The following is a 27350-nucleotide window of genomic DNA, read 5'->3' as shown; positions in this document are numbered from 1 at the left end:
ATATTCTTCATATTGGGAAATATAATATTCTTCATATTGGTAGTTCTTAGAGGAACTTCCCTCGTGCTTTGAAGCACTCAATTTAGTGCCATGTTATGAAGAACACATTTGATCATTTCTAACCATGGGCTTCGATAGCAAGACACTTCAACGTATAGTGTCCACTTTTACACCAAATTTATCTTTATGCTTGAAGGCTTTGGAGAATAATAAAACAACCAATTTTGTCCCAAAAAAAAAATTATAGATTAAGGAGATCTATCCTTTTAGTTGATTATCAATGTGATCATGTTTAGCTAAAAAGAGAAGGAAAAAATAGATATAAAAAAATACAATTAATCCACATTCTAAAATAGTTTCATACTTTTGCAATCAGACATTGACAATTTTTTCTTAGCTTTATCAATCTATATTGTATGTATAAGAAATCCATAGTATTGTCTCTATGTCATAACACAGTAGGTAAGGAACTCTCCTTGGTTGGACATTCATCTAGGTGAGATTATAAAGAAAAGAAAAATGATAATCTAGACTTTATAAATATATAATCAAAGGCATTTAACGGAAATCCAAACAACACGCCATGTGTTGGAAGTCGTCAAACCTTGTTTCTCATAATTAGATTTTCAAAATATTTTAACTCGTGTTGTTAGTCCAGATTAAATCACATTAATAGAATCTGGGTTGAAACCACCATAAACTATTTTATTAATGAATAAGACTGGAGTTACCCAAATGCAAATGAAATACAACTAAGAATCTTCCTCTTAAGTGTTGAATTCAAGTCCCAATAAAAGATAAAAGTTGATCAAATTATTTCTTGGGACTGAAATTACCCCTTCAAAAAATTAACTAAAATTAAGAAGCGACGTTTTAAGTGTTGAATTTAACCGTCTGAAACCAATAAAATACAAATACAAAGGACTACATATACATATAAGGAAAATTGATTGGAAATTAATCAATATTTTAACAATGACTGACTTAATAAAGGAATATGCACAGTTAGAATAATCACCAAAAAAAAAAAAGCCAAAAAAAAAGTTGGATCCAACATAATCCATCAATGAATAAGAGGGAAAAGGTTGCAGCAAAGGGCATAGAAAACTCAGTACCATCTAGAATTATGGATTAAATAATTGTAGCCATATCTTTGTTGACAAACAGTGACAAATTATGCTAGAAATTGAAGTAATCATTTCGCAGCAGTAACAAAATCAGGTGAGCTGAGATGTTTCCAACAGTTAACCTTTTGAAAATAATTAATACTAATTAAACAAACGATAACAAATCCTATGCATTCCTTGCAGAAGAGGCCCGCATGCTTATATATTATATCATCTGTGGCTCTATCTTTAATCTTTCCTTGCAGTTCCATGGATAACTCTCATTCTTAATTCTTGTATATTACAAGCCACCATTAAGGTCTCAAAACATAAGTACATACTATGACTTTACTGGCTTGTGAAATATATACGCCATTTTGTCCATTAATGCATGGTTTTGGAGTGACTTCTTGCACAAAAGGGATGTGGAGTTAAATGAAGAACTTGATTATTCATCAACACTGGCACTAGTGGGTTGCTGCTATAAAACTACTTCCAAATGCAAACTGGACCTCAGTAGGTGTTGCTATGTTGAGGTATGTCATCTTGTCAACTCATTGTGGGCACTTTGCAGAGTACACAAGCCAGATGAAACAATATCAATTTAAGTTTGCATCTCAATAAAGGATGTTCGTGCATAATGTCTGAGTAGTGAATTCGGGAAAATAATTCGATTAAATATAGTGTTACAGTTTTTAAAGAGAAAACATAAACAGTTCGATCTATTTTACTTGGGTATGGTTGTGAATTTCTTTTAAATAGAATTACTCCACCCTGTGATTTTGTTAAATATGTAGGTTGAAGTGGAAATGATGGTAATACAAGGAGAAAAGAGCAGTAATATCCTATTCCAGCCTAAGAAACTGCAAGTTTCTATTGTTTTAATGGGTCAGAGAAAATGCTCATTATTCCGAAGGTAAGTATGTTAAAGGGGGGAAATCGTATGAATGAATTCAATATTTTTGAATCGATTGTTATTGCATAAATTAGTGTTGCAGGTTTCTGGGGAACAAGGAGGAGCTGATAACCTATTGCATTGAGAACACGAAATGTTTGACTTGTGTCGTGGGGAAGCAAAGCAACGACATTGATGGCTACGCTATGAAAAAAAACAGGTGGCACAATGATTTCTGGCTTTTGGCGTAGCCATGCCGGCTATAATATAATGTATCGAAGCTTAATAACATGGGTATATAGTTCATCATTGTACTTAATATGAGCGGATGTGTCAGGTTGTCCCTTTTATTCGTCCTCCTTTAAAATAAAATTCAATATTCAAAATTATGTTCTAAATAAAAATAATAATATTAGCTATAATAATAAAAAATGAATAGAATTAAAAAAATGTACCAGTGAGATGTTTAAATTTTATACTTTTCAAAATTCTTTCAATAAGAGATTTAAATAAAGTATTTGAAGATCTATGATAACTAATTTATGTCGATATCACATCATATATATCTATATATAGAAAAAAATTGTAATGTTTTAATGTTATATATAAAAAAGTATTCAATGTGGGTTATGAATAAAATATTTTAATAACAATTAATATTGACATATACTTAAAGATATATTAATAATAAAAAACCATTTTAATTTGAGTGATAAAATGTCTCGATGTATATGTGATGTAAAATACTTTAGTGTGAATTAGTTATATATTGTATATCATTTAATTTTTTTTTATGCATATATCATTAAAAAAATAAGTTTTATGGTTAAAACATTTATTTGGCCCTATATGTAATCTATTTAGAATTCAAAAATAAAATTTAAACAATGAAAGATAACATGTTGTATTTTGCACTCGAAAGAAGTTTGCATGTGAAGAAATATGATCCCTCTCAGCTCATGTTAGATATGGACTTAAGATGGATATATGATCTCTCTTATCTCATGTTATATATGGACTTAAGATGGATATATGATCAAAATTAATCAATTTTTTTACCAATGAGTAACTTAATATAAGAATATGCACAATTAGAATAGGCAAAAACGAAAGAAAATAGATCAAACATAATCCATGATACATTTTTTTACTTCTACTCATTTTTTTTTAATTATAGTCTACATTATTTTCTATTTAGACCATAATTTTTATTTTTATTTTTATTTTAAAGGGGGACGAACAAACAAACAAACTTACACATCCTCTCATAATGGGTTATAGAAAGAACCCATCGGCTCAACAATCATGATAGAAGATGAAAAGTCATGGAATGCGAAGAATCACGAGCAACGACACTTGCGACAACAAAATAACACTTGGAACAAGAGGAATAGATGGAAATGCCACTAAAGAAACTGAAACAGATTAAAACACCCGCAAGGAAAACAAAAGAAACAACAGAAATAACAAAAGAAATAAGGAAAGACAACATACAAAACTGACTTGTGATTAAGGTTGAAGAGAAAGCTCGTTAATGTGAAGAAGTGCACCCAACCCATAGTTAAGAATGATTGTGAGAATGAGTGATAGTTGGGCTCACTATAAAGAGATTTTACACGTGAGGAAAGTTTGTGCATGCCCACCACTTTCCAAATAATGAGTGATTTATTTGTGTGAAGTCAAGTGGGATCCTAATTTCTAGGAGAGCACCCAACAAGCCAGAAGGAAGGAACATGCATGAAGAACAAGAAGATGCAGTTACTAATGACAAGTACTACGCTCTAACTAGGAGTCAAGAGGGCACATGTTTTCTTTTTTGAACACTAAGTCTGGAAAATGTGCTTTCTATAGGAGAAAGTTACACTTTTATTGATTTTTTGTGTCATGTGTCAAGTGGATAAAGCTAGTCAATAAATCAAAGAAATCTTGTGATTTTCTATCATAGAAAGATAACATAAGTGTTTCCACAAATAGAATGATGAGACTTAGAAACTTTGACCTAGGGGGAGAAATGACACTTAAGAATATCACAAGGGTAGTCTACATTTAGAAAAACATGAATGAATAACTAGGTGACATAAGAGGGCTTGAAATGATACTTCATGTAGGCTCCAAATGTGAATTAGGAAAAAAAATTGGAGTGTCGTTGTCACAACAACAACAAAACCATTCAACCATTGTAGTTTTATATCACTTTCCCATGCAATCATTGAATGTGAAATTGAGAATTATTAATGGTAATTTCTTTATATCTTAAATATCTTAGCGAGATAGTCAAACAAATGGATGAATACATTTTCTTGTTTCCTTGCATTTTTCAAAGATTTTAGATCCACATAAGTCCTATTTGGAGCTTAATATTCCCATTTCTAAGAGTAATATATCTACCACTCTAATTTCTAGTTAACTATATGTAACATACTCTATAATTCTCCATTGAATTGAGATTTGGTTATCCATGGAGGTTAATGGGATTTCCTTATAACCTAGTTCCCTTGCTCTCTCTATATTTTGAATTGAGATTTCGTTATCCATGGAGGTTAATGGAATTCCCTTATAACCTAGTTCCCTTGCTCTCTCTATATTTTGAAGAAGTTTGGATATATTTCCATATGGAATTCAAAGCTTTCAAGCTCCCTCACAATCCAAAAGAGAAGTTTGGTCTCAACTCTTATAATCTTTTGAAAGAAAAATTTTGTGTACCTGCTTTTATTGCGAGTTCTAAGTGGCTCTACAAAATCAAACTTGTTGTAGATGAAAACACTGATAAATTGAAAGACATTTTCCCTAGTTACGATTTACACTTGTATTATAGTTGTCATTTCAATTTCACACCAGAGAGTTTATAATTTCTTTATATGTCACAAGCTGATACAAAAACAAGTAAAATAACTCAATAAATATTTACAATCTCAAAAGAAATTATTTATTTATTCACTAACCATATCAATGTTGTATTTGTTTATATACATGTCACCGACAAAATAGAGCTCAATCATTACAATTTGGGAAAAATATATTAGAATACCGGGTTTTTCTTTAATGAAACAACCATGCCATGAGAGGCCAAAGAACAATCATAAGAAGAAGATGTTCACTCATTAGAGACTTATGTTCATGTTTGTGACTGACCTTTTATAGAATAGATGGTGATACCAAGTTATATTTAACGCCTCTACCTATAGTTGACACTAATTTAGACAATAGATCATTGGGCATCGTTTGAATATCCAATGTGTAATTTATACTAAGTATTTGAAATTGAGAAGCAATGTTTCTTGTTTCTCTATGGATATATTTAAGATTGTATTTTTTAACTTTGTATTTCCTTTCACATGATTACATATCAATTTTGAGTCGTTGAAAACCATAATGCCATTAGCATCATATTCATTTTTTTGTCTTTAGTCCTTCAACAAGGGAAATATAGTATGCTTCATATTGGTAGTCCTTCAAGGAACTTCCTTCCTGCTTTGAAGAAGTAAATTTAGTGTCTTGTTATGAAGAACACATCTGATAATTGCTAGACCAGGGCTTGGATATCAAGACACTTCAAGGCATGGTTTCTCCGTGTGCACCAACTTTATCTTTATGCTTGAAGGATTTAGAGAATAATAAAACAACATTTTTTTTCAAAAAATAGACATTTGGAAGAAACATCCTTTTAGTTGTCTATTAATGTGATCATGTTTAGATGAGAAGAGAAGGAAAACAACGGACATAAAAGAAAAAAATTAAACCACATTTTAAAATAACTTTATACTTTTGTAGTCATTTTTTATGCATTGATAATTTTTTCTTATCTTGATGAATCTATATTGTGTGTATAAGAAATCCATAATATTGTCTACATGTCATAACACAACGGGTAAGGAACTCTCTTTGGTTGGACATGACAATGTACATCTAGGTGAGATTATAAAGAAAACAAAATGAGAAACTAGTCCTTATAAGTATATAATCAAAGGCAGTTAATTGAAATCCAAACAACACACCATGAATTGGAATTCATGAGACATTGTTTCTCATAATCAGATTCTCAAAATATTTTAACTCGTGTTGTTAGTCAAGTTTAAATCACATTAGTATGATCTAGGTTGAAAGCTCCATAAACTATTCTATTATTAAATCCAATTATCTTAATCATCTCATTATCATTTATCACGTCAATCACACACTAACACTAGGGTAGGAATTTCAAATTTTAAGCACCCATCAAATTTGATGGTTTCAATAACTCTAATGCCCATTTCAATCCTTTTAATATAAAATATGGATGGTTTATGAAAAATTTTGATTGTCCTTAGTGGGAAAATGACCTGTGACAGGAAATTTTCCCATCAAATTCTATGCCTACTGAATTATCTATATTCCTTTGGATATCATCCTTATTAGGAATATTTTCAAGCTTTACTCTATTAATATACAATAAAATATATATAATTCACTATCTAATATTTTTATATCAATTATTATAGTTAACCATTTTTAATAATTTATAATAAGAATTTTTTTCCGTAGAAAAATGCGAACTTTTTATAAGTAATATAAAAAGTTACATTGCATATGCCAGGCATTCGTTTTGAAGTGTGCTGAAATGAAAAACTGCAACAGAAAAATGACACTCTTTCCTATGCTTTCAGCTGCTAATATATCCTCTGAAAACATAGACCTCATAACTCAGGTTACGTTTTCAGTTTCAAAACTATAAGTATCAGTCCAAAAACCATGTCTGTTTTGGGGTTTCGGATCCATGTTCTATTCCCGAGGTCTCCTCTTAGGAGGAAAACAACCCAAACGGAAATGAGAGTTGTTCAAAACTTTAAAAAACAAGTTTTTTGAAATACAACAGTAGATAACATATGATAATATTGCAGAGAAAAAGATCAAAACCGTTGTAAATGGATCAACAAAAGTAGTAAAACTAGGAGTGGGGTGGCTGATCCGACACACGGATCTGTCCATGAGTCTCTTCTTCTATTTTCCAGCTGCCCAGAACCTGCTGCAAACCTTCCTTAGAAAGCCTGTCTGCTGGAATGTTTCACTCCCTGTATATATGGCATAGTGAAAAAACATTAAATGAGCGTTTTAAAGCCTGAACTTCTTCTAGTAAAGAAATCAGCATATAATTTTGACATCTACTCTGACCATTGACCCATTTTATGACAATTAAGGAGTCTCCGAAGATCTGAACTGATGGAATGTTCCTGTGAATGAGCCAGCATAGAAGAAGTTTTAGAGCTGATAATTCAGCAAAATTGTTTGTCCCCGAGCCTAGGCCTACTGATGCTTTCAAAGAGTGGTTTTCGTTTAGGTGAATTATCATCCCTGCTCCAGCTCTGTTGTTTTGGGAAGCCCCGTCAAAGTAGGCCCAAGGGACTCCTTCTTTGATTTGTTCCTCCTTTATCAGCCTTGGAGTTCCTCTTTCCTCTGCTTCAGGAATATTTGAAAGGATAGATGTGCATTGAATTGCCGTTGATTCAGCTGAGGTTTCCTTTTCCACAAAAATACTTCTATTTCTTGCAATCCAGACTCCCCAACATATGATTGGGGGTAGGTTCCGCATATTCCCTTCAAGGTGTTGTCTCCACCATATGTCCCAGACCTCCTGAAAGTTTAGATAATTTATAATAAGAAATATATAAATATTATTATTTAATAGTTTATACTAATTATTTAATATCTGTTTGAGATATGTGTAAAAAAACATTTTTAAATTGAATAATTAAAGTGACCATCTCATTACTCTATTTTTATTTTTTATTTTAATAATACTAAATTTTATTAAAGTTTCCTTATTATATATAAATTAACATATCACCTTAAGTTCAAAGGGTTTGGATATATTATCACCGATCGGGTTCAATGAAAGGTGAGGAGGATCATTGGGATTTTCACCACCGCTATGTAATTAGTGGATGTACACCTCAAGTGGTGGTGTGGCCAAACTCACGCGGGCTCACGCATGTGAGGTCTCTCTAATAATTTAATTTACAAGGTGTTAAGGGATATGGTAGATTGGAAATTCAATTTTTCGGTAGTCATAGCTGCAGGAAACTACATTAGTCTTTCAAGAGGTTGGAGACACCCCTCTAAGTCCGCTCTAGACAAAGACGAGATTCCTCCAATGTTGTTAGTAGAGGAGGGACTTCTCTGTATAGAGATTAGGTTAATATGCCTATGCAAGTACCTTAAGTAATCTAATGGGTGCTCAAGGTCTCGACATGCGACCTCCACACCATCCTTTTGTAGCTATCTACCAGAGAATATAATATTGGATTTTTGCATCTAAGATTTATTAAACATTCTTGTGTGATATAGATCATGTGACCTCCTGTTGTGGTAGTGACCCTTACCCTAGTAGGGGACGGGGTCGAGGGTGAGACCATGGGGGTGGTATAGTGCGCACTTCAGCTTCTAATGGAAATGAATCACGAACACGATCTACCTTGGTAGTTGTATGAGCTTACAAGACTTCGACCTACCGAAGGGCCCGTCAAACAATTGATGGATGGGAATCTAATATCATCGCTCATAAAAACATAAGCGACCATGAATTATTACTGGAATTTAGAAATTTGGCCCGTGACCTAGGCTACACCTGTGGTTTTCACTCACAATATGAGCAATCTCTTTTCACATATTGGATAGTGAAAACTCTCATATAAAATGCACTAATGATGAGGACTGAGGGTATCTCTAGAGCTCAATAAATGCATGTATAATTTCATCTTATCCAACAACAAAATGCTTGTCTAGCCTACATTGAAAAACATATCCCTTGTCTGCCTCAGACTCAGCTTCCAGGTTCCAACACTAAGGACCCAGCTCTTGTACAATCTTTTGATGATTAGTCTATTTTACGATATTTATGATGTTTCGGTTACCTAGGTCCAGTAGTATCTACATGTATAGAAATGATTTTTGCCATATATTGTATAGTTCACTAGTCAATAGGAAGGAAAAAAAATGTGAGATTATACTTGCATGGATGGAAAATTTTAAACTATTTAGGTTTTGGTTGGCATATAATGAAACCAAATGGTCAATAATTTTTTTTTCCTTATGGGTAGGTTGATACCATCTGGAAAAGGATGTTTATGTTGTTTTATCCTGCTTATTTTTGAAGAAGTAATTGAAATATTTTGCCAAGCTTACAAAAAATTTAGGGGGGTTGGATATATTGGTGAGGAGTAAGGAGCTTTTAGTTAATGGATAAGGTTTAATTTATGTAAAGGTTATTATTAAGCTTTTGGGTTTATATAAAGGTTATTAGTAAGTTATTGGGTCACCTTGAGGTAGTGGTTAAACATGTGATTACATAGATAAATTATATTAAATGATATTGTAACCCATGCACACATAAATAGATCAAAACCCATCCCATGCCTTTCATATTTAAGAAAAATATATTATATCCATTTGTGAGGGGTCATAATTTTTTGAACAATTATTATGACAAGCCCATTGTAAATTTGACATTCCATTTAACAACCCTCCACTATATAAAATCTCTATCCATATATAATCATTTTTTTCAAAAAGTTATAGCGAAAATGCCATGATGACTTGTTTGGAGCAGCGAAACCCTAGAATCCAAAGCTCTCATACCAAATGTTATGAAACCAGCTCACAAAAAGATAGAAAAGATAGATCAACGCCTTAGAATTCAACCTCTTCAAGGGTGCAACCTCCTTTACATTACACAAATGAATGATTCCTTGATGATTCAAATGACAAAACCTCCTCTCTATATATAGGAGTCTAAGGAGTCACAATATAACCCAACCGACCTATCAATAATAATATAAATCCACAAAAATAACAATAGAGGGATTCCCTTATTAATATTGTTGTGCCCCTATTGCCCCCATATTGTTATTACTGTGCCCCATAGAATCCCTCTATTGTTATTTTTGTGGCTTTATATTATTATTGATAGGTTGGCTGGGTTATATTGTGACTCCTTAGACTCCTATATATAGAAAGGAGGTTTTGACATTTGAATCATCAAGGAATCATTCATTTGTGTAATGTAAAGGAGATTGCCCCCTCGAAGAGGTTGAATTCTAAGGTGTTGATCTATCCTTTCTATCTTTTTGTGAGCTGGTTTCATAACAAGGGTGGGGGAAATTATGACAATATTTTAATTATACAAATATTTATGTAGCAAAACAATGTTATATTATTATGAGTTCACATAGATCATGGATATATATGTTTCAATTTACGATTTTATGTTTCTTTTACAATGTACATAATCACAATGCTTATGATGACAATTCCAATGTAAATGTGATGATGATGATGATGATGATGATCGTTAACGTCCGCTGAGACCAAATAATGATCTATCGGACCTAAAAAGACAAATTATTTATTTTGATTTAAGATTTTATTCCTATGCTCAAAAAGCTTGGAGAGAAGCCTCCCGAGCTCACTATAATTTTGGCATTGTAAAAGGCTAGGAAGGTCAGTATTGTAACAAAGGTTGTGAAATTGAGATCTAATGTGGTTGTATGCAGGGCACTCTAAGAGGAAGTGGTTTTCATCCTCGATGCTCCTATTCTCACGAATATGGCAGATCCTTTCCATCCATGGCGTTTTAGGAACTACCCAGCAGCCAGTTTCACTATGGAGCTCATGAGAATTCGTTCTAATCTTTGCTATATTAATTTTCTTTTTTGAGCTAGTTAGAATAGAGAGATACTTTTGATCTTCAAGGGTGGGGTTGATGACCTTCTTATAATAACTTAATTTTCTTTTAGACGCTAAATCTTTCTCACACCACAATTTTTCTTTGAACTTAGAAGTAACAGTATCTTTAATGTTATTTATGTTTTGCAAAGCATCATTCTCATTGATCTCCCAATAGTTTAACTAGGCCCTTGTGTCCTTATGCCATCCTCAGTTAAGACTTAGGTGATTTTGGCTGGAATTTAAAGCTAGCTTAGGAAGTCTATGATTGTCTATGTTATTGAGCTTGTGCTTGTACATCAGAAACCTGAGCATAGCTAGGCTCTCAATAGAAGAAAGACCTGCTTCTATAAGGATAATAGGATAGGGTGTATTACTTTTAATTTTCAGGTTATAAGTTATAAAACTCTTCTGGATTTGCTCAATCTTCCTCCATGATTCTCTGGAGATGCTGCAGCCCCAAACTTCACAGCCATATAAGATAACAGGAGTGACTAAAGTTTCAAAGAGGAACTTCTTTTTATCCCACATTACGAGGTTTGCCGTTTTACAATTATTTTCAAGACCAAAATAAGCTTTCCATCCCCCATTGATCCTTTTCTCAATGCTATGGTTCCAGTTGAGCTTGTGATGGATATCAATTCCTAGGTACTTGTAAGAATACACTTCCTCCAAGTTATTATTGTCATACGTAAAATTAGCGCAAGTGTCCTTCTTAGATTTGATAATCATAACTTTTGTTTTGTCTATGTTAACAGTCATACCCATGATAGAGTCTAAATCATAAAAAACTTAAACCACGGTAATGTGCTATATCAAATATTAAATCCACATCCATTGTTATGTGTATGCATCCTAGTTATGAAACAAGGAGTGAATATTGAGATAGTAATTCTTTTATTGTTTATCTTTAGCATAAGTATATTGGTCTAATAACAAAACAATGTTTTATAAATATAAGACATATAAGACATATTATATCATTGATTTTCTTGAGATATTCTTAGGAGATGTATTATGAATGGCTAATTATCATGTCCCTACAAGAAAGATAGTTATCTGTGATGGATATTTGTATCATCCATACTAAATCTTTTTGCAAAGCATATAGCTTTACCATGGTTTGGGTTGTGAATTTGTTGATGTATTGATTGAGCCTAGGGGTTTCATATACTACATGTCTACCTACTGATGTCATCACATCCATGGAAACCAAGTAAAAATAATAGGTAGAAGGTTTAACTGCTACCATTAATTTGTGTGTGGGATGTTTTATTATGGGCTCATGTATTTTATCTTGAATATATTAGACCATTTTTCAATGGAGGTTCTTGATGTTGGAAGTTGGAAATTAAAATTGGATGCTGGAGATGGATCTACAAAAAGTACATGTTTGATGATTTCTCATCTTGTGCATCTATTGTGAACCATTTGTGTAGATTTTGTGTGATTTCTCATCGATTATATTAATATTAAAGTGAAATTTGTAGTTCACTTAATGAGAACATGATGAATACATAAAGTAATCCATATTAAATAACAATGATTTAGGTATGTATGTGTCTATGTATGTCTGTATCTAAGTATCCAATTCATGACTCTCTAAGTATAACACACATGTATAATTACACATGGTAGGTGACAAGTCACGTATTTGGAAAAGGGAATTAATTATCATTATCTCACATTAATGATTACATAATATAATTATTATTATTAAATAATTATTATTTATTACATAATAATCATTACATTATAATCGTTGTTTTTATATACCATAGATACATTATAAGTATTTCCACCGCTTTAAGATGTTTTCTCCTCAAACCATGGGAAAGGAAAATAACTTATGAAAAAATGTGTCATATTCTTGTAGTTTTCACCCACCTGCTAAGGATGATGACACAAGGTAATGAGACCTTTGAAGACTTGAACAATATTGTTGCATTGAAAAAGCGTTAATTTGCATCCAAACTGGATTGTTTTTGTTAGTATCTAATGATAAGATTCTAAGTTTTAACTTCCTTGTTTTGAATTCAAGGTGTATAGATATTTATATGCTTCAAAATGTAAGAACATTAGTGACTCTAGATAGGTACATTGGGATATTGGTATGTTGATTTTTGCATAGTATGAATTTTGTGACTTGGGTGTCAATATAGTACCCTAATAAGCTAATCCTTCATAATGTGTGTGTTTATTTTGTCATTATTTACTTGAGTTACCATGATAATATCTAATATTTTTGTATTTACTAGTGTGATGACATCCTTTTATTGGCATATGAATTCATCAATTGGAAATCAATGGTATGTTACATATCAGTAAATATATGGATGTTTCTTTGTCACTAAGTTGTTTCCTGAACTTATCTTTTGGAAGCTCTTTCATTGATAAGACCTCATTAGATATGACACTCTAATTTTTAGTTTTTATCCCTTCTAATGTGGTTGCTTTGTCCTTAGATTTAATTTTTGGGAGCTCTCCCATTAACACAAATTTATTAATAACAACATCAGGTTTTCCCACATTGATTGTATTAGTGTTACTACTCCTATCCATGGTTTAGGATTTTTGTCGCACCTTCCTCTCATTCTTAAACTTCTTCATTTCTACTAGTAGAGTTTTAATAAGATTTCTCTGACAAGAAATTTCATTATCTTTGTACAGTAGTTTCTTATTGATATTTTCAATCTTATTGTTATTGATATTGATATTTTAAATCTTATTGTTATTATTATATTCTTATCTTATTGTTGTGATTATTTTATTTGTTATTGAAATTTACAAATTCTTCTATATTGCTTCTCCAATTCCCTTCAAATATGTGCAATTTCTTCTTCTTTGTCGACAATGGTTTTTATCCAGTATCTAATTTCCCCTACCAAATCACCATAACCTTGTTGTTGTGATTTTTCATCATATCAGAAGATGTCATTTCATATACAATCTACACATTATAATTATTGAAATTCTGTACACAACTCTGTTGTGAATTATTGTAATGTTATTGTCTTTCCCTCATAAGAGAATGTAAAAAACTTCTTCTTCATGTTTAAGATGAAAGTAAAAAAAGTTCCATCTAGGGTGAACCTATAGTTATGTTGTCACCATTTCTCCATAGGGGTTAATAACAAATTGTGATATAAAAATATAATCTCCAATACAGTTCTGATTAAATAATTGATGCTATATTGTTTTATGTCCCGAAAGTCTAGCTTTTCTATAATATTTGACTCAAGATCCAATAACTGATTAGTGAATTGTGTACGAACATAATTATTATATTTCCAATAACTGATTAGTGAATTGTGTACGAACATAATTATTATATTTACTGGGACCTATAGAAATAACAACATCATTCCTTACAAGTGTCCCTTTGATTCAATGTAGAACTTAATCATATTTTTCATATTTTTTTATGGTTTATATTTTTTTTATGGTTTTAGGAAATCTTTTTATTTTATCATTATCATATTGCATTTGTTTTTCATAGAAATTTAGTGCTATTTCACTTAATCTTGACACCATATAATTTGGGGATTATTCCAAATTATAAAAGTTCCTTCCACGAACATGTTATCTAATATTATCCACTCTTCCATTAAGCCTTATCCAATATATTTATGTTTTATCATTACCCACACAATCCTTCATTTTTAATTTTAATTCACAGTCTCATAGCTTTCGATGGATAATTAAAGATATTGATCTTTTCTATTCCCCATTCACCTACCTCAATTTGATTGGTGATTTTTTAGTACTTAACCGAAGGTATTCCTTCTCTTTCCTACTTCATTATCTATAAGAATCTACAAATTTTTTTTATCTTATATATTATCCCTTTTTGGATATGAGATAATGACCTACAATAAACTCGAATACCTTCCATAACAAACTTGACTAAAACTAACATGCTTCCACAAGACAAAAATATAGAAAAGATTTTTTGTTTTTGTTGTAGGGAAAAAATAAAAACATTTAAATCCACTTTGGACACTTGTAATTTAATCTATCCGTGGAAAAAGGCATTTGAAGTCACTGTGAGCTATTTATCTTTCTAATACATATCTAAAACCATTACAAAATATTGTGGATTTTTCCATATTTATCTCCATACTTTTTTTTTTTATAATAATGATCCAATACTTTAGAGTTTAGACATGTGGCAAAGGATACCATACTTAATCATCATTATGTTACTAGTTAATACAAAATGTTTTATATCAAAACAACAATGATTCTGATGCTTTTTAATTTTCTTACTATTCTTTCCTCTAAAATTAATCTACTCGATCTTTTCTCCACATATAAAAATATAAAAGGCAATAAGAGACAACGCTTAATAATTCCCCTTAAACCATGAAAATAATTTAAAAAGAACCAGTTATAAGAACAATGAAAGAAACTAATAACAATCAACCCATATTCCAATGCATTGTTTGATTATTCAAACAAATCTAGATCAAGATGAATTTAAGATACAACTTGTTGACCTTGTCATATTCCCTAACTAGGTCAATTGTTAATACCATTGTTAGTGATTTCCCAACGTAGTTGACTGAATATATTCTCTTAGTGGGACATCCCCATTACATAAACCTATGGATTAAAAAGAAACCCAAATGTTCTTCCAATATAGAAATGAATCACATAATTCTTTTTAAAATAGCTACCACTCCTTTCTGGAATGAGGACAACAATTTAGGTCTAATTGCAGTTTCCCACAAAGTTCTATATTCCTCATCATTTCTTAAAATCTCTTTCTCCATTATCTCATTAAAATATAGAAATAATAACTCTCCATCCATCAAGGTTTGGACCTTTGGTCTTTATAAAAAGAAATAACTATTTCCATCTCTTGTTAAGTTATTTTTTCTTCGAACTCCTCATTCACTCTTTAATTCACTAAGACCTTATTCCCATATTAGCCATTTTAATTCACTTGAAACAATGACTAGAAATTCTTTTTACCCACATTAACGAATTCTAGAAAGGATTACGTTAACATTGAGCCATCATGCTTCCTAACATCCATATTGGCATGTATCCTTTGTTTTTCATAATCCTGATTTTGTATTATTATATCATTTTTACATCATAATTTCTCTCTTCATGAACCTCCACTCAATATCCTCTTTGCCGATAAATATTATTTTTCATCTTCTATAACCTACAATTTTTTTTATTCTTGTTTTTTCATCTAAAAGAACCCCCTTTGAATTGTTTTTATATAACCTAGCAATATCTTCCTTTTCCTCCTTCACATCCTTTTGATTTTATTTTTCATTGTTCCTAACCCAAGTTATTGGTATGTTCTCATTCTTTGTGTATTATCTACATACTACTACATTGTTAACTTCCTAAAAGAGCTATCAGATTTCTGCAAATTCGATATTATAAATATTATATATCTTTGAATTCCCTATCCTTCAATCATGATTAGTTAATTTTGAAGGTGGAAGAGCGTTTTCGAGTCTACCTCAATTAGGAATGAGATAGGTAAATTATTAAAATGACATCTATATCCAATGCAACATTCCAATTTATTGTGTTCATCTAATATTTTTTTCAAGCAAAAAAGGAACTATCTAACCTTCTTGAGAGACTCCATCTCTTATTATTTTCTAGTTTCTCAAATTAGGAACTACTTCAACTAGTTCAATATCAATAAGCTTCAACTCTTCATAAATATGATTGAAATAATTTTCCAAAGGATTTGGCCTATAATTTTTTAAAGTTTAGGGTTAAATTTAAGTCTCCTCCTACTATAGCATGTTCTTCCTCTAAAGACTACTAATCTAGTGTTGTTCACAATAAAGTTTCCTATGACTATAAGGTGTGTAGAAGTTAATAATCCTAAATACAAATCGTAAAATGTTTGACCTAAATTAAAATTTATTGTAGATATATTGACAATGCTTCAGTTTCAACTAGTGATAAAACGACTTAACAATCCCTATACATCCAAAGAATAAAAACCCATCCCATTAAATGGGAAGAATTGATTTCATTTTCCTGCATCCTTAAGCACATAGTTTATTTTAAAAAGGATAATATTTGGGTTATATACTACAAATGTAATAGTAGGGCTAACTCTTTTAAGATTTTTCTAAACCTTTTACCATTAAAAGTAAAAATAATCATTTTGGAATCCCCTCAACAGTCTTCCTTGCTCTAAGGACCTCACTAATAGTAAAACGTCTAGTAGATATTTCAATGAACCTTATTCTATTTCAATCTTCAAAAACATACTTTCATGTAAGTTACACAACAAAGAGCCTTTACTGCCAACCCATCTTCTATGTCCCGATGATTTTTTTGTAGTGGTATAAATCTCCCCAATAAAATCATTATCACAATTTAATAAATATATATGTAATAAGAATCACACTTGTTACTTAAATGCATATTCACTGCATAGATGAAAACTTGGCGTCCTCCTTTTTAAACTTGTTATAAAGGGAGCTCCTAACTAGTTTTCTTTCAACCTCTCCTCCAAACGATTGGCCCTCTAAACTAGAACCATATCCAACCTCTCATCAATAAATACAAATTTGGATGCTACACTAAAACCCATTTCCAATTCTCTTCTATGAATCCCTACAATGTTTCGATTTTCACTTTCCATTAAACCTTCAACTGCATGCATGCCAAAAACCTTCCACACGACTATTTTCACCCTTTAATCCTAGGCCTTGATACATTTTTGTCTTCTTTTATTATACATGGGATTAGCTCCTTTACTATTTTTTTCTTTTTGCAGTCCTATGTTCCTTCTTCTATTCCTTCAAAGTTTAAAATAAAACCAAAATCCTTGGGACTTTTTTTATCTTAACCTAATTTCCCTTCCAACCTCCAATAAAAAAATCCCCTTCTAGATCTAACCTCTTAGATATTATTTGATGCCTATGTTAAGTTTATCTTACAATGATTTCCCACTTTTAGCCATGTATACTAGTGAGGGTCTTGCATTTAATGATATCAATTTGGTATTTACATGTAAATTATTATTATTTAAATAAAATTATAAACTTTTAATTTCAATAGTTTTATTTTTATTATTGGTTTTGTGGTATGAATTGAAAGTACTTTGGTGCATATAACTTTTTTATTTAGATAAAACTTGAAGATGTAGAGGTGCTATAAACAATTGATGAGAGTTAAATAGTATTTTTTTTTTAATAATAATGATAAATCAACTTGTATTTAATAGCTATAAAATAACAATTTCTTTTCAATAATAATAATAATAAGTTAAACTGCACTAGCTAATAACAATCAATAATAATTAGCTCAATGCTAATTAGTTGAAATGAATGTTCTCAACCTTTTAATCAAAGTTCCAACATGTTAACCCGACATGGCTTCACAACCGATATCAACGCCATGCCATGTAGAAACTTCATCAAAGTTACAACCCACATGTTAACCCGACATGACTTCAGAGCAAATATCAACACTGCACCCTGTAGAAACCTTACGATTTTCTACTATATATGACTTATTGAATATATCCCTTAACCAAATTTAGCTATGAAATTAATTAACGAAATGATGTCCACTAATGCATACAGGAGAAAATGTGAAATAACGTCAATTTATAAGAACGTTGATGATATTTGTCCATATCTGCACACACATAAGGCTGAAATATTTGGGTGACACACACAAGTAAATATTCGAGGATGGGTACAAATCTTTTACCACTGATGTGATACCTATATGTTGCACTTATTTTGGCATTACTGAATGGCGGGAATTGGGAATGGGACTTGTCCCCATAATGGCTACAACACACTTTCAAAATTATATATATATATTAAATTTGTTTCAAGCTTGTAAATATAATAAGTTATATTTTATGCTATTATGTATAATAACACTAATAGGCGTCCCTCTTATTGGAATTGGGCACTTTAATCATTTTTTTAATTAATCTTTTTTATCTCATGGTGTAAATTGAAAGATTCCAGTATATTATCGTCATAGCCACTCCATAAATGACTGAAAATGAAAGTGATAACCTCCTTGCATATCTAAATCAAGTGTTTAAACCCTACTTAAATTATTTTTTTACCAAATGATCATTAAAAAATTATTGTGCATCTTATTTATCTCTACGTATGTGGGATTAGAAAAAATGAAATTAAAAAATTTGTGGCAAACACACCTTTGAGACTGATGTATGTTTGCAGTATGAAGTGTATGAATGTTGAAAGTTGGAGGAATAAGCACACGTTTTCGTGCCCTATCTTTCTCATAAATGTTACCAGGTTATGTGACTACGTGTTAATATTCTCCTTGTGCCCATTTGTCATAAATGTGGCCTGGTTATGTGTAATGGCCCCCCTGTTCATATTCTCTTTGTGTCGCATGGTCTCTTTCAACAGATCAGAAGTCGGTTTCAATTCCTCAAGATGAAAAGGAGACAAATCGATCAACATGTCAGCGAGAGTGTCATCGAGACATATGTGCAAGATTCAACTCAAAAGCGATATTTCAAGGTGATTTGAATTAATAGTAACTCAAACTTCTTAATGTATTTTATGATGGTTGAAGCATTTTATTCAATCAAGCTACATACGGTTTATTATACCTAATCCCACTCATTGATTATTTTTTTATGATTTAATTCTAGCATTAATTGATATGTGGTTTTATAGAAATCCAGGAGGGTCATCAACAAATCTTCGTTATGTGCGAATGGTTCCAAAGATCATAAGGAGAACTCAAACCCTATATTCCATGTTTCAAGGGCAACACTGTAGAATTCGTGCCCAATATTCTCGTGGAGGAACCTAAGTCTGAGTCTTAGAAATATTACATTCATCTCAGAGAAAGAAGAGGTTAGGCTACTCACAAGCATAGCCTCGCTGAAAGGGTAAATACATTGCCACAAATTATTTAGTTCAATATCGAGGATGTAATATATTGTCCCCACTAACACGCTATGAAATGCAGGCTAGAAGAGAGAGAATCAGTAAGCGCATGAAAATTTTACATGACCTTATTCCACATTGCGACAAGGTATATAAAGTCCTATTGCTTGGCTTAATTTAATTTGAGTTGAAAATTCATTATTGATTGAATTCATTGGTTGGTTCGTTTACACACTAATGGTTTATAACTAAACTATAAGTATTGATAGGTTTTGTAGAAATAAAAGGGGTTGTCATAATCAATTCACCTTTACAACCACATTGGTAAATGTGGTTGTGCTAGTTATAAACCAATAGACTTTTTGGTCTATGCACGGAATGAAACTTGCCCTCACTTCTTTACCCACTACTTGTACCATTTTTTTCTCTACTATATATTGATGGCCCTCAGGAAGCATTACCATCCCTCTAATGGCAGCACGAGGGCTTCACTGCTTCTAAACCAATCCATCGCGAAACTACTGAATTCACGCCATCACAACCTATTACCATCTGATCAACATAATCTGAAAGAAAATAAATTAGGTTAATTGTAGATTTTAAGAATATTTTAAAATTTGATAAAAAAAAGTTAAATTTGAGGAAAAATAACCCGAAAATCTTTCAAATTCCAAAATATTCTTTAAAACTATAATCAAAATTAAATTCAACCCTTACCATTAGCACCTACAACCCTACCTTAGATGTGATGAATGTTCTGTGTGTCAGCTCTAGTGTGGTGAAAGGAGAACCTGCTTTTTATGTATGGAAACAAGTTTAGAGTTGAATCTAATACTTCCATCAGGCAACGCTTTGGCTAGTGTTTCCAGAAGCACACTTCTTTCTATGCACTGGTATTCCAAGAAATACATACTTGATCTCCTGAACTTGAACATTATAATAAAATTAAAAATTAACCTAATCTGCTGAGTATAATTTGTTTTCTTCCCTTCCCATGTTTGCATTGAAAATAATTTTACATACTAATGATAGATAAATTACCCTGTGCAGTCTTTTATGAGTTCAACATCTTTCTGGACACCAGAGCAATTTGAGAAACCTCATATCCTGCATGATCAGTAGCCAAGTGAAGTTTAGTGATTAATTGTTATCTTTATTTTCCAAATTAAATTAATGGTTAAATAATTGATTTTATTTTTACTATTAGATTCTGAAATATTCTCAAAATCTATAATTAAACTAATAATATTAACCTACCCATCAAGCAAACAATAATTTGCACGAAGTGTATCTGCTACACCAAGAGCTTCAAGGGTTTTCTAGGCATTGGCCCACAGAATCAAGGTCGTCCCAGAAGCTCGAAGACAATGAGAGCCCTCCAACACTAGGCTCTTAAGGCCAATCCTGCGTGCATCCCATCCCCATATAAAATGTTGGGTCATAAATTTTGTATGCACAACCAGAGTATCATTACTTCACTATTAAGCTAAAAATATGAGATGAGACTAGATAGACCTGTGGAAGGCAAGGATTATGGCTGTTATCACTCCAGGAATCTCTCCTAGGTTGTAGCTCGGAGATGCCTGGTAACATATAATCTTCAATATTGTTCTCAAAACTATTGGAATGGATGAAGGTTTGGATCAAGCTAGATAATTGTTTCAACTCTGTTTTCACTCCAAACATGCATGAACACCCTCATCTTGACAAGGCTTTAGACCACTAATGCTCAATAGTTTATAGATTCAATGGATAGATGGAGAACACTGACTATACCAATAGATGCGTACATAAACATATATGAATGACTGGCTATAGGAAGTAAATGAAGCTTGCAAATCTAATTTATCAACTCATAGATAAGATGACAGTTATCTGGCATTAGACATAGAAGAAAACATGAATAACCTATTTAATTGAAAATCCAATTTATCAATGCAGAGATAAGATGATAGTTATCTCGCATTAGACACATAAGAAATAATGAATAGACTATCCATGTGCAAGCTTAGGATAGAGGAGAAAATGGGAATTGAACATGTAACAGCAAAAGAATCTTGTATTATTGGAATGAAGATGAGACGCTGCAAGGAACAGAGTATCCATAGTCTCCAGAAGTTTAACCTTTGTTACTCTAAACTTTCACATATTTATAGGCCTTTTACAATGCTCTCAGGCCTTCTAACGCTCGAGAGGTCTTAATCTATCCTTTCTGTCTTTAACAACTTGATGCCCTGACCAGGCATGCATGGGCTTGAAGGTTTCTTCTTCTGACAGCAGAGTAACTGCATTCTGGTAGTTTGCTGCACTGTCTGGGAGCTCGCTCGTGTAAGCGATGCTCCATGATCGTTTGTTGGTTGTGGTTGCATCGTGTTGTTGCCTTTTTATCCCTCCGGCCATCTGTCTCCCAGCAGTCTGTCTCCTGACCGAATCCCTCTTCCGGCATGTAGATATTATTGCATAACACCTCTAAGGATGGTGGCTACCTGTATCGTAACTGAATGGGTTTTCAGCCTTTGAAATCCCTTCAATCAGCCCCTTTCTGTTAACACAAAGGAATGCTGCAATATTGTGGAATTCCACCAAAACTAATAATGATTGTTTTTTGATTTATATAGAAAAACGTTGCAACTATGCAAATCTCACCAAGCTCTATTCATTCAGAACTTAAAAAGTCCTTAAACCCTATCTATTCCTCTATCGGGCCCATGCTTATTTCTATCGCATGTCGCCAGTGGCCTGTTCCATTGCTTCCCTTTGTATTTTGGAATATGTTAAAAAGCACTAGATATACATGAAAAATTGGCTTTGGTGGACCTGAAATTATATATATTTTCATTCCCAAACCCCTTCGGGTCTAGGTTTTATCACATCGGCACTGCCCCAATGTTCCCCTTTGTATACATCAAACTGTGAAAGTGCATTGAAAAGGCCTTTCTGCGGACATCAACTATTATGAAATAATATTTAGAATACCATCGAGTCTAGTTCATCGAGTCGCACGCATATATGTTTAAAGGCCCCGGTCCATGGTGTTGCCCTGATGTGATATAGCGATGCGATAGCAATCACATATCGCTGATGCCTCGGGCCATTGATAGCACTCTTTGTTAATCTCCAAGAGTGATCTTGCAATGTGATATGGGTCATTGATCTACGCGGTTGATCGACGGTCCAAGTTGCATCGTTGATCGCCATCGCAAGTTCCCCACAATTTGCCATTAATCTGTCATCTTCCTCCACCGATTGCAACTGTTGGCTGTGACCACCAATTGCGACCTGCCAATTACAACCCACCGATTAGATCTAGGCCTTTGATCGGCTAGATCGGACAGCTGTTGTGCGTTTGATTGTTTATGCCTCCGATACTTGGTTTTTCATTGGTTTCTCTGGTTTTCTGCCTTCCGACAGTGCTTTTCCACCATGCTAAGGGTTCTTCTCATGCATTGGTTTTTATCCTTGGCATGATTTTAAGCAAATTTTGAAGACTTCGGGAGTGTTTTGGATTTATTTTTGGGCCATTTTCCAACAAGGCTAACACTGGCTCCATCAAGGGTGGAAAGCCTCCCTGTGAGGTTTCAAGAACTACATAACAATGTCTTTCCTGTAAAACCAAAATCAAATATTCCTCCTAGTGTTCCATTAGGCATGGAGTCTATTTTACAACAAAATAAAAATTGAAAAAACATATTTACAATACCAAGGCTTTAAAGCCTTAAATGAAATAAAGTTTCAATAACCATCCATTGACCGAGCTACCAAAAACATCTCCTCCTTCTAGATTGTGCAAAATAAAGGTATTTTTCATCTGATCTTGAGTAATGACAAGTGGTCATGTCCATAAGGCATCAAATTTATCATGGTTGCCCTTCCTTTCCTTTAATGCATCCCTTTTGAGAACCCATTCACCAACATGAAAAATGTCCATTTTTGCCTTTCTATCAAAGGTTTCGTTTTCTTGGTCAATGTGCGTTTCAGAAAATTCATCAAAGACTTGTAAAAGCCTATTAATTTCATCATCCTCTTAAAAAACTTTCTAGTATTTCACATTGTTAGGCAAAGATGGTTTGTATTTCACCTCATCTCTGTATGCTTTCAGCCTTGGATACTTTGCTTGGAAAGTTCTTTTGACATGCTGAATAATGAGGTCTGCGTCTCCAAACACTTTCATGCCTTTGATGCTCATTTCTTTAGCAGGGTTTAAGCCCAACATCAAGGATTCATACTCTCCTATGTTATTTGTGACCTGAAAAGTTAATTTGAAAGATAAATGAATGTGTTCTTATATGGGGAACACAAGGACTACACCTTCCCCTACAGCTTCTTTAGAGCAAGCTCCATCAAAGAACATGTCCCAAATTTGTGGTCCTTCTTCCCCTGTGATCTGGAAAACTGGTTTCTTAAGCTGCGTGGAGGCCAACTGAGATTCTTCAATCTGAAGAAAACAAGCTCAAAAATCAGCGTCGACAACATAGATTAGATGATTAACGGGATTCCTTTCATCGCTGATAATATAAACCAACTGAGCTTCTCTGTATAATCTCCTGTTCTCACCTTCAAAAACTAGGACAGTAGCATAGGACAAATCATTTTGCAATGTTCCCCTTAATCTCTTAATCCAACCTCTGGGAAGCAACATGCCAAACTTGGGAGGTACATCTACTACCAAAATATCCATCATCATGCTCTTCATGGGCAACTGAGACAAAGTGATGGCTAGGTCCTTGATTAATCCCAGACATTTCACTTTTCTAGAGTCAAAAGAAAACAGGTCATGATAAGGCTTGGTAATGTCAAGACCCAATTTATCCATGACAACCTTGGGCATTAGATTATGGCTGGCTCCAGTGTCTAGAAGGAAATTGTGAAGGATTTTGTCATGAATAGTCAGAGAGACATAGAATGATGGGGAGCTGTCTTCACAATTTTCAATCATTGGGCTGAGAATAAGAGTTGATTTGTCATCTTACATATTTACATAGTCAGTGGAGGATTTGATGGCTTTAGGCTCAAAAGGCCTCGAGGATAGATTTCTTGAAGGGCTCATTCTTCACTAGTTCAATTAGAGGTATAGGTACTCTTAGCTTCTAGATTTCTGATTCAAAATTGAAAGGAGAAGGAGACTTGTCAGGGCCTCTTATCTCGTGGGCTAGAGCTTTGAGGATGATAAGATCAACTACTGGTAACTTCTGCTTATTAGCTTGTTGTACTGCAATGACAACAGCTCTTTGAACATGAGTTTCCTTGGCATTATTCATCTTCGACCTCAAATTATATCTGTGCTGATCCTCAATTTGTAGAACAACTTCACCGTCCCACTCTTGGCTGATATGGTCATTGAAAAATGACTTTTCATAGATAGCTAAGGTCAAAAAGGAGGCACTGACTTTGTCCTCCATACAATAGATCTCATCATCTTCTTCAAACTGCTCTTCTTCCATGACTGCATTCTAGAAACGGGTCTTCACCCTTTGGTCTTCATTGGCATCTTTGCTTCTTTGCAGAATTTTCAACTGCTCATTGGTTCTTCTATATGGATTTTGATCTCTAGGAGGAAAGGTGTTAGGAACTCTTCCTTTCCCAAGGTACTGCTCAACCTTTAATTTGGAGATCTCAAAGGTTAATGACTCTATCATCTTGGTCATTTTATATATCTTGGGATCTTAGGATGATGAAGACTCACCCCTCTGTCTCTTTATATCAACATTCCCCTTGAGCTTCTCTACAACCATGATGTTTGATTCTACTTCCAAGGCTGCATCCTGCATATCAGCCAAAGTAGCACATCACCTCTCCCTCAACAACAAACAGAAGTCAGAGTCAAAGGCACTGGCATAGATGAGTCTAGCAAAGGTAGTGGTTGGTTTTACTTCAGCTGGTATCTTGCTATACATGTGGTTAAACCTCTTATTAAAATCAGACAACAACTCACCATTTTCCCTTTTTAAGATCCCAAACTCGATGTGATAGTAGAGTAGATGCTTCTTATTCCCCCAATGCTTTAGAAATGCATCATCTAAAGCCTCAATATTTGCTATAGATCTTGGCATTAGTTATGAACCATTTTCTAGCCTCTCCATCTAGGCTTTGGACAAAGACTCTCATCCAGACATCATCTTCACTAATGTCCAGGTTATCAGCATAGCTATAGAATGATTTAAGATTTTCTTCAGCTGTAACACCTTCAGTCCCAGTGAACTTAGGCATATACTTCTAATATTATCCAGTAGGCATGGCATTCAAAGGAGTGGGCAGTACTAGAGGTCCATACCTAGCAGCTATGATTCTTTCCATTTTGGTAGGTGCTTGTGGGCCTACCATAGCTGTGGTGGCTATAAGGGTATTGGAAGTCTGAATGACAAAGGGTTGAGGAGTGATTGATAGGAATAAAGGAGTATGATGGATAGGAGGTGAGGTTTCCTTTGGGCATTCAACAAAAGGAGACCCTAAAGAATAAGGAGCTTTATGAATTTGTGAGATTTTTTCTTCACTGCTAGTATTAGAAGCTATAATTTCAACATGTATTTGTTCTATTACAGGATTTTCTTGAAGAGATATAGGAGATTGTTTAGAACTACTTGAACCTGATGCTCCCTTCTGCAATGCCTTTCCTTCCTTGATAATTTTTTCATGGTCAAATATTGGGTCAGATTGTGGCTTTTGAGAATTTCTCCAAGTATGCCTCACAAACTGAGCCAGAACTATGAAGTGGAGTTACCAAGAGGTTTGTCCTTCAGTAGAGTTTCCAAATAGATGATTACAAACAAAAAAGTGTCCAGAATTTATCTATCACCAAAGCTGGATCTCTGTCGTCTCCCAGGGAAGATGAGCTTCAGTCTCCTCTCCCCGGTAATGGTGCCAATTATGTTATCACTCCAAGAAGCTCTCCTAGGTTGTAGCTTGGAGATGCCTAGTAACATACAATCTTCAATATTGTTCTTAGAACTATTAGAATGGATGAAGCTTTGGATCAAGCCAGATAACCGTTTCAACTTTGTTTTCACTCCAGACATGCATGAACACCCTCAGCTTGACAAGGCTTTAGACCACTAATTCTCAATAGTTTATAGATTCAATAGATAGATGGAGAATATTGATTGTACCAACAGATGCATATGTAAACATATATGAATGGGTAGCTACAGAAAGTAAATGAAGATTGCAAATCTAATTTATCAACGCAGAGATAAGATGATAGTTATTTGGCATTAGACACAGAAGAAAACATGAATAACCTATTCAATTGCAAATCCAATTTATCAATGAAAAGATAAGATGACAGTTATCTGGCATTAGACACAGAAGAAATCACAAATAGACTATCCAAGTGCAAGCTTAGGAGAGAGGAGAAAATGGGAATTGAACATGTAACAACAAAAGAAGCTTGTATTACCAGAATGAAGATGAGACGTTGCAAGGAACAGAGTATCCACAGTCTCCAGAAGTTGAAACTTTGTTACTCTAAACTTTCACATATTTATAGGCCTTTTACAATGATCTCAAGCCTTCTGAGGCTCGAGAGGTCTTAATCTATCCTTTCTATCTTTAACAACTTGATTCCATGACCAAGCATGCATAGGCTCAGAGGTTTCTTCTTTTGCAGCAGAGTAACTACACTCTGGTAGTTTGCTGCACTATCTGGGAGCTCGCTTGTGCAAGTGATGCTCCATGATCATTTTTTGGTTGTGGTTGCATCGTGCTATTGCCTTTTCATCCCTCTAGCCATTTGTCTCCTGACAATCTGTCTCCTAGCCAAATCCCTCTTCT

Source organism: Pinus tabuliformis, chromosome 9 (assembly GCF_031772625.1).
Source record: "Pinus tabuliformis cultivar Carrire ecotype Pingquan chromosome 9, CPIR1, whole genome shotgun sequence".
Classification (NCBI taxonomy): Eukaryota; Viridiplantae; Streptophyta; class Pinopsida; order Pinales; family Pinaceae; genus Pinus; species Pinus tabuliformis.
The sequence above is the reverse complement of the archived record's forward strand: the minus strand, read 5'-3'. Positions refer to the sequence as shown.